Below are 8,806 nucleotides of genomic sequence, written 5' to 3' on the forward strand. Positions count from 1 at the left end.
CGTCTAGGTGCAGTCAAGTAGGACCATAACTATTTTACAACACCCTCGGGTGAATCCTACATTTATTTAGTCTGTCAGAACGCCGAAGCAGTCCTCGTAGGCCACCAACGCCTCAACTATCAACTAGAACCTGGAGGGGCGAAAAACAGAAAACGTGAGTGGGCGAAAATAAGCTTTTCCAAATCATTTCATAAATCCACAATTATAACCCCTTTTTGGAAAACCTGTATACTTTCCCAGAAAAATAGTATATAGCATATATATCTCAACTGTCTCAATCATCAATCTTATAACAGATTCAATAAAGAATGTACCATGCCAATTTCAACAGTGTAGTATGAATGCATTAACATAATATAATCAGGTAAAAGAAATAATCAATCGGAGGCCCTCTAATAGCCCTGAACGATTGAACCTAGAGCTCAACATCTATCAATCTCACTCTGCCGGAGTCACTCCGCGTGACCTGTCCGGCCTTCTGCACATCAGTCGGAACCACCTAATGTAGTCTGAACGACTCATGGTAATATTCGCTCTAGTGCTTCTCTCATCAATCATCTGTATACAATAACCTAAGGTCACCCACCAGTCATAATCTCACTAACACTCTACGACTGGCCCGTCGTACCCACTCCGCGTGGACTGTACGACCAGCATCTACTTGGATCCAAGGCGAGCGTGCGATGCGGTGAATACTATAAGCACTAAACCATGGTGCAGGATATGAGCTCAATATATCATCATCATCAACATAACAGTAATTAAATACTTACCTGTGCGTCCACAGCACCACCTTACATATATGCATCATACGACAGTTCATAATATCCATAATATTCTATGCATGGCAATCACATCATATTTCATTTTAATATACTTTTCATTTAAATTTGATTTCTAGGGAAATCGAGTATATAGGTATATATAAAAACAAATGCCCACTCACTGGTATGTCGCCGGGTCGTAACCCCCTTGACGCCCCTGGATGTGCTCGTCCTCGTTAAAAGTTCCACCTAGAAGTGAAATAACTTAAAACAATCATTTAACGCACATTTAACGCACCTAAACCAAACTAGGTAATTAATTCTTCATACGATGCTCAAATTGGGTATATGAATATACCACAGTGACCTACACAACCTCAGGATCATCCCCAAATTTTTAAAATAATTTTTGGAGTCCTCACGCGCCCCCACGCGCCTGACGTGGCACGGACCTACGCGCGGCCCACGCGCGGCCACGTGACATGCACACTGACGGCTACAGTGAACGGCGTTAGGGAATATTCCGTCAAATCCTAGCATATTCCGTTAAAAACTAACGGTTTCCGTTAAAGTTAACTAACGGCGTCGGAATATTCCGTCAAACTTAACGGAAGATTCCCTGTCTTCTCCGGCGAGTCACCGGTCGCCGGCGACTGTTCGCCGGTTTCTGGAAAATTTTCAAATCCACTATTCTCCTTCGTTTTTCAACCAATTTCTTCGCATTTTATACAAAAATGAAGCATTTAACAAGTACTATCACGTTGGAAGGGTTTTAGGGCCTAAAAACTACTAGATCATACCTTCCAAAATCTTCCAAATTCGGCCAAACGTCGAACTGGGTCACTTCGACGTCCAAACTTTCCAAACTTCACACCCCGAGCTTCGTGGGAACCTCCTAGAGCTCCCTATGATCTTAGTTTGGCCTAAAAATCAACAAACACAAAGTTCATGAATAGTGTCATTTCACGGGCTTGAGTTTTCTACGTGAAATCGTGGGAAATCTTACCTGAAAACAATACCAATGTGTTCGTATGGTCCTCACAAACACGATGCTACCTTCCTCAACCTTAACTTGTGAAGTTTTCAAGGTCTTGGGTGTTTGTCCGAGAGTTTGAGAGAGAATGAGGGAGTGTGAGAGTGACTGAGGGAAAGATGAGGAAGAGAGAGAGAAGGAGACATGGATCCAGAATTGAGGGAATGATTTAGGGGGTAGGGTCCCACCTAAAGTCCAACACAGATAATTTAACACATACTAATAACAATTCTAATCCTTAGTTTAGGATCTTAGTGTAAAACAAATACCAAATTTACGCACCTTAATCCCGTTTAAGGGCGTTTCTGTAATTTCACGTCGTCGGAAATTGAAATTCCGGGACGGGCTGTGACAATCTCCCCTCCTTATAGAATTTCGTCCCCGAAATTCCAGCCACTAACCAAACCCTCAATACTCATAGAATAACCTTGGATACATATCTCTCATCCTTTCTTCTGTCTCCCAAGTAGCTTCTTCCGTTAAATGGTTCCTCCACAATACTTTTATTAAGCTCACGGTCTTATTCCTCAAGGTCTTATCTTTCCAATCCAGTATAGTCACTGGTTCTTCATCATATGTCAAATCCGGATTAATTTCCAATGGTTGAGGAGGAATCACATGTGAAGGATCTGACACATAATGCCGAAGCATCGAGACATGGAACACATTATGTACCTTAGACAACTCTGGAGGTAGCTCCAACCTGTAAGCAACTTCACCAATCCTCTCAGTGATCTCATAAGGTCCAATGTACCTGGGACTTAGCTTTCCTTTCTTTCCAAAGCGAACCACACCTCTCCAAGGCGATAATTTCAGAAAAACATAGTCGCCCACATTATACATTCTGTCCGTGGTATGTCGATCCGCTAGGCTCTTTTGTCTATCCTGGGCCACTTTCAGGTTAGACTTAATTACCTGAATATTCTGAGTAGTCTCATCCACAATCTCTGGGCCCTCAAGTATTCTTTCACCGACCTCTGACCAACATAATGGAGTACGACAAGCTTTACCATAAAGTGCTTCAAATGGAGACATTCCAATACTCGAATGAAAACTATTATTGTAGGCAAACTCCATCAAATCCAAACGATCATGCCAAGAATCACCAAATTGCATCACAGAGGATCTCAACATATCCTCGAGTGTCTGAATAGTTCTCTCCGACTGACCATCTGTCTGTGGATGATAAGCTGTACTGTAAAGCAATCTAGTACCCAAAGCTTCTTGAAAAGCTATCCAAAACTTAGAAGTAAATCTTGGATCTCGATCAGAAATAATATTCACTGGGACACCATGATACTTTACAACCTTCGATATGAATAACTGAGCCAACTTATTTAAAGAATACTTCTCCCTTACTGGAATAAAATGTGCTGATTTGGTAAGTCGATCTACAACCACCCAAATGCCATCAAAACCATTTTGTGTACGTGGCAGCTTATACACAAAATCCATCGTTATATTCTCCCATTTCCACTGGGGAACGGGAAGTGGTTGCAATCTCCCAAACGGCTTCTTTCTTTCAGCCTTAACCTGCTGGCAAACAATACACCTACTAACATACTCCGCAATCTCCCTCTTCATACCCGGCCAATAATAGAATGGTCGAATGGTATGATACATTTTAGTTCCTCCTGGGTGCATAGCATAAGCCGAACAATGTGCTTCATCCAAGATTTCTTTCTTCAGTTCCTCATTATTAGGCACATACATCCTGTTCTCTTGCATAAGCATACCATCTGATCCTCGGATCTTGAGATCTTTCTTCTTCCCTTCATTTCTTAAATTGATCAATTCTTGAATTTCTTCATCCCACGATTGAGCTGCAAGCACCCGATCAATTAAAATTGGCTTGACTTGAAAATTGGCAAGAAAAGCTTCACTTTGCTCTTCCCATTCTAACTCTACTCCAGTAGATCTCAACTCTGCCAGAAGAGGAACACGACTGGCATACAAAGCATTAAGTCGCCCTTGAGGTTTTCTACTCAGAGCATCAGCTACCACATTTGCACGACCCGGATGGTACTCAATCGTGCAATCATAATCACTTAACAATTCCAACCATCTTCTCTGACGAAGATTAAGATCATGCTGAGTGAAAAGGTACTGAAGGCTTTTATGATCGGTAAAGATCTTACATTTCTCGCCATAGAGATAATGTCTCCAAATCTTCAAAGCAAACACAATAGCTGCCAACTCAAGATCATGAGTCGGATAGTTTCTTTCATGAGTCTTCAACTGCCTAGAAGCATAGGCAATCACTCTACTATGCTGCATCAAAACACAACCCAAACCATTCAAAGAAGCATCACTATAGATCTCGAAGTTACCATTATCATCAGGAAGTACTAACACAGGTGCATGAGTAAGGCAATACTTCAACTGCTGGAAACTTTGCTCACAACTTTCATCCCACTCAAACTTAACATCCTTCCTGGTTAACTTCGTTAATGGCAAGGCAATCATAGAAAAGTCTTGAACAAACCGTCTATAATAACCTGCTAAACCAAGAAAACTCCGCACCTCAGTGACCGTTCGAGGTTGTTCCCAATTTTCCACTGCTGCTATCTTTTGAGGATCCACTTGAATTCCCTGAGCTGATACCACATGTCCCAGAAATGCCACTTGATCCAGCCAAAATTGACATTTACTAAATTTGGCATATAATCGGTGTTCCCTCAATTTCCTTAACACCAAGTTAAGATGTCGAATATGGTCTGATTTCGACTTAGAATATACCAGGATGTCATCAATAAAAACAATAACAAACTTGTCAAGATATTCCTGGAATACTTCATTCATCAATCTCATGAAAGCTGCAGGAGCGTTCGTTAATCCAAATGGCATCACCAAAAACTCATAATGCCCATAACGAGTCCTGAAAGCTGTTTTATGAACATCCTCATCTTTAATCTTTAATTGATAATACCCAGACCTCAAATCGATCTTAGAAAACACACAGGCACCTTTGAGCTGATCAAACAAATCATCTATACGAGGCAAGGGATAACGGTTTTTAATCGTCACCCGATTCAATTGCCTGTAATCAATGCACAATCTCAAAGTTCCATCTTTATTTCTTACAAACAACACTGGAGCTCCCCAAGGTGAAGAACTAGGCTGAATGAAACCTTTATCAATTAACTCTTGCAATTGAATTTTCAACTCTCTTAATTCCGCTGGTGCCATTCTATAAGGAGTCAAAGAGATAGGGTTCGTACCTGGAAGCAAATCAATCGAAAATTCCACATCTCTATCTGGAGGCAACCCAGGTAAATCATCTGGAAATACATCAGGATAGTGTCTGACTACTCCGACTTCCTCCACACTACCGGAATCAACATCATTTAACACCACATGTGCCAAGTATCCCTGACAACCCTTGGATAACAATTTCTTTGTCCTTATGGCGGAAATAACACCATGCCTCACCCCACTTCTTTCACCCACAAATGTAACCTCGGGTAGTCCAGGACGAAGAAAAGTAACTGATTTCCCGTAACAATCTATATGGGCGCGATTATAATGCAACCAATCCGCCCCTAAAATCACATCAAAATCCACGATGTCTAACGGGATAAGATTAGCAGGCATAATGACATTATCTACCATCACTGGACACCCAGAGTAAAAACTATCAACATAACATTTATCCCCTCTAGGCATAGCAAACTCTAAATCAAACCCTAGAGGTGAAGGATGAGGTTGCGTTATTTGAGCAAATGTATGAGAAATCACAGAGTGTGTAGCACCACAATCAATCAAGACTCTAGCAAAATGACCAAGAACATTCAACGTACCCATAATCAAGTCTGGATGGTTCTGAGCATCTTGCAGCGAGATGTGGTTAACACGTCCCTGAGCTGGCTGTCGTCCTCCACGACCTCTGCCACTCTGGTTACCTCGTCCCTGATGAGTACGTCCTTGACCTGTCTGGACAGGCGGCCTAAACGACCCTGTACTACTAGCAGCAACTCCGCTCTGTTGGGGCTGACCCCCCTGATACCACTGAGATCCGCCAGCTGGCATAGACGGATATGAAGTATAACCTCCCTGATCCTGAGAATATCCACTCTGAAAATAAGGATCCTGAGAATAGTGATACTGTCCCGGAGCATAAGGAGCAGCATCACCCTGATAGTGATAAGCACCACCACGACCACCCTGGCCATAACTGCCTGAATTAAAGTTCTGTTGAGTCGGTGCTGAGGTTGGCATAACAGGCTGCTGGGGCCTCTGCTGATTCTGGGGACAATACATAGCTCTATGTCCTGTCTGACCACATGTAAAGCATGCACCACTGCTTCTCCTACATTCCCCATGATGTCGGAAATTACAACGGCGACATAACGGAGGACCCGAACTACCAGTACCACCAAAGCCTCTCTGACCAGAAAATCTAGGTCCATTACCAAACCTACCACCTCCTCTCCTCGGACCTGTGGCACTAAATCCACCACTGGAAGAACTCGAACTCATTCCACTTTTCTTGAAATTCTGCGTCTGACGAGGTCCTGGAATGGAAACACCTTTACCTTTCTCATTTTTCTTCTGACCATTACCCTTATCCTCTTCATCCTCACTGTCCGGAAGATTATCAGAGTCTTCCATCCTGACCAGAATCTCAAAATACTCATGATAATCGGCACAGGGAAGTGCATTGGCAAACGTTCTGTACTTCTTCTTAGATCCTAGCTTGAAACGACGAAGCATTTCTGCTTGATTACCCGCTAAATCAGAATCATAACGGGATAAATCAGTAAACTTCCTGTAGTACTCATGTGCAGACATATTTCTCTGCTTCAGACTGGTGAATTCCTGTTTCTTGCGATCTATATATTCCGGAGGAACAAATCTCTTCATAAAATTTTCCTTAAATACCTCCCATTCGGCTGCCCTTTCAGGTGCCATGTGCCTCGACTGATTTATCCACCACGCAGCTGGCTCACGGCCCAAAAACCAGGTGGTGGTCTCCACCCATCTATTAGCTGGCAGGTTTCCCTGACTTTGCATCACTTGAAAGGTCTGTTCAATTCGATCCAACCACTTTTCTGCCCCTTCATAACCTTCATTTCCCTCAAAAGTTTCCAATTTCAGATTATACATCGTCTCTACGGGCGTTCTCTGAGGAGGACGGATATTAGCCTGAAAAGCTTGAGCCATTGCTGCCCCTAACTGAGTTATATCGGGGAAATTAGGCTTAGCAGCACGGCGAGGATCTCTACGAGGCGGCATAATTCTGACAGAAAACATCCAAAAATCAATAGAAGAACTCATTAGTTATACAGGACTGCAACCTATGCTCTGATACCAAACTGACACACCCTAACCCGAAGACTAGGACGTGCTGGCCGTCACGTGAGTGTGACGTAACCATAACGCAAGCGGAAACGATTTAATAAAAAAATACGAGTCAACGAAAACCACTAATTGCAGTTATTTACAACCTAGCATTCTATGTGCATAAGAGTGTACTAAACACACATAAACAGAGCATAAGCGTCTAGGTGCAGTCAAGTAGGACCATAACTATTTTACAACACCCTCGGGTGAATCCTACATTTATTTAGTCTGTCAGAACGCCGAAGCAGTCCTCGTAGGCCACCAACGCCTCAACTATCAACTAGAACCTGGAGGGGCGAAAAACAGAAAACGTGAGTGGGCGAAAATAAGCTTTTCCAAATCATTTCATAAATCCACAATTATAACCCCTTTTTGGAAAACCTGTATACTTTCCCAGAAAAATAGTATATAGCATATATATCTCAACTGTCTCAATCATCAATCTTATAACAGATTCAATAAAGAATGTACCATGCCAATTTCAACAGTGTAGTATGAATGCATTAACATAATATAATCAGGTAAAAGAAATAATCAATCGGAGGCCCTCTAATAGCCCTGAACGATTGAACCTAGAGCTCAACATCTATCAATCTCACTCTGCCGGAGTCACTCCGCGTGACCTGTCCGGCCTTCTGCACATCAGTCGGAACCACCTAATGTAGTCTGAACGACTCATGGTAATATTCGCTCTAGTGCTTCTCTCATCAATCATCTGTATACAATAACCTAAGGTCACCCACCAGTCATAATCTCACTAACACTCTACGACTGGCCCGTCGTACCCACTCCGCGTGGACTGTACGACCAGCATCTACTTGGATCCAAGGCGAGCGTGCGATGCGGTGAATACTATAAGCACTAAACCATGGTGCAGGATATGAGCTCAATATATCATCATCATCAACATAACAGTAATTAAATACTTACCTGTGCGTCCACAGCACCACCTTACATATATGCATCATACGACAGTTCATAATATCCATAATATTCTATGCATGGCAATCACATCATATTTCATTTTAATATACTTTTCATTTAAATTTGATTTCTAGGGAAATCGAGTATATAGGTATATATAAAAAAAAATGCCCACTCACTGGTATGTCGCCGGGTCGTAACCCCCTTGACGCCCCTGGATGTGCTCGTCCTCGTTAAAAGTTCCACCTAGAAGTGAAATAACTTAAAACAATCATTTAACGCACATTTAACGCACCTAAACCAAACTAGGTAATTAATTCTTCATACGATGCTCAAATTGGGTATATGAATATACCACAGTGACCTACACAACCTCAGGATCATCCCCAAATTTTTAAAATAATTTTTGGAGTCCTCACGCGCCCCCACGCGCCTGACGTGGCACGGACCTACGCGCGGCCCACGCGCGGCCACGTGACATGCACACTGACGGCTACAGTGAACGGCGTTAGGGAATATTCCGTCAAATCCTAGCATATTCCGTTAAAAACTAACGGTTTCCGTTAAAGTTAACTAACGGCGTCGGAATATTCCGTCAAACTTAACGGAAGATTCCCTGTCTTCTCCGGCGAGTCACCGGTCGCCGGCGACTGTTCGCCGGTTTCTGGAAAATTTTCAAATCCACTATTCTCCTTCGTTTTTCAACCAATTTCTTCGCATTTTATACAAAAATGAAGCATTT

The sequence above is a fragment of the Malus sylvestris genome, chromosome 7 (genome assembly GCF_916048215.2).
Source record: "Malus sylvestris chromosome 7, drMalSylv7.2, whole genome shotgun sequence".
NCBI classification, from domain to species: Eukaryota; Viridiplantae; Streptophyta; class Magnoliopsida; order Rosales; family Rosaceae; genus Malus; species Malus sylvestris.